Source organism: Arachis duranensis, chromosome 6, assembly GCF_000817695.3.
Source record: "Arachis duranensis cultivar V14167 chromosome 6, aradu.V14167.gnm2.J7QH, whole genome shotgun sequence".
Taxonomy (NCBI): domain Eukaryota; kingdom Viridiplantae; phylum Streptophyta; class Magnoliopsida; order Fabales; family Fabaceae; genus Arachis; species Arachis duranensis.
Window position 1 is genome coordinate 86,505,763 of NC_029777.3, and position 1,277 is coordinate 86,507,039.

Here is a 1,277-nt window from a genome sequence, read left to right on the forward strand (position 1 = left end):
TTTTAGTTAAATTTGTTAAAATATATTAAGATTAATTAATTTTTATTAGACTTGAAAAGATACAAAATAAAAAAATAGGCTAATTAATCTAAATATATTCTAACAAAGTTTTTATAGTCTGAGTTTATAATTAAATCATTTTATTAGATAAAAAAATTAATTAAATTCTTGTAATTGTCATCTTTTAGAAATACCCTAATCCTAAAATATATTTTTTTGAAATATTTTATAATTCACCCTACACAAAATATAAAAACAAATATTAAAAAAAAGTTAAAAGAACCTAATTGAAATTTTTTTATCTAATATTAGGATTTAACATACATAATTACAAACTTTTAAATTATATAAAGACTTAAATAAAAAATTGATAAAATTATAAAAATTAATAGAATAATTTAATTTAATGTTTATAATTATATTTTACTATTGTAAAATATGAATGATTTTCAAATTATCTAACTAACAAATTAAAACACTAAAATAGTAATTTGAATTATAGTATATATTTTAGAATTTGATCATTCTAAATTTCATAGTTTAAAAAATAAATTGAATTATTTTTTTATTATCATACAATCAAATATCTCTCTTTATATATATGTTATCAAATAAACATTTAAAAATTCATCTCTTTTACGATTATGAAGCCGACTCTTTATAATATTCATAACTTAAAAAAGTTCTTTTAACTGATGTATTTGTTACGACAAAATTAAAGCTAACTTTGAAAAAAGAAACAGTTATGAATAAACAATATTATTCTTTTAAGTCTCAACTAACTTCTAATAAAGAACACCAACTTCATTTAAGTTCGAGAATTGATTATGAAAATGCATATTTAAAATGAAATTCTCAAGTTGATTATCAAGTACTAAAAATTGAGTAAAATTAATTAATTTAATGAAGACAAAATTGTAAACTGGCCCGCTCCGCCTCACCAATTTGACGAATTTTTTTTTTTAAATTTGACAGACTCCAAATCCTAGCCTGACTTGCTAAATAGCGGGTTTGGCAAGTCGATCCGACGAGTTTGACTCGTTTTGCCACCCCTAATTTATATTCTTGGAGCCAAACCCAATTATAGCCGTTATAGAATGAGTGTGATGGGTGATATACATACAATGCAATAAACTAAGAAAAAGTATAGGTAGATAATGAGAATACTAAACAATGTGAACAATGGATATATCGTATGTTCAATTTAATAGGTATGTAGATGATTATATTCATTATTTTTAATTAGATAGTTATTTCTTTTTATTTGATTTACTCAT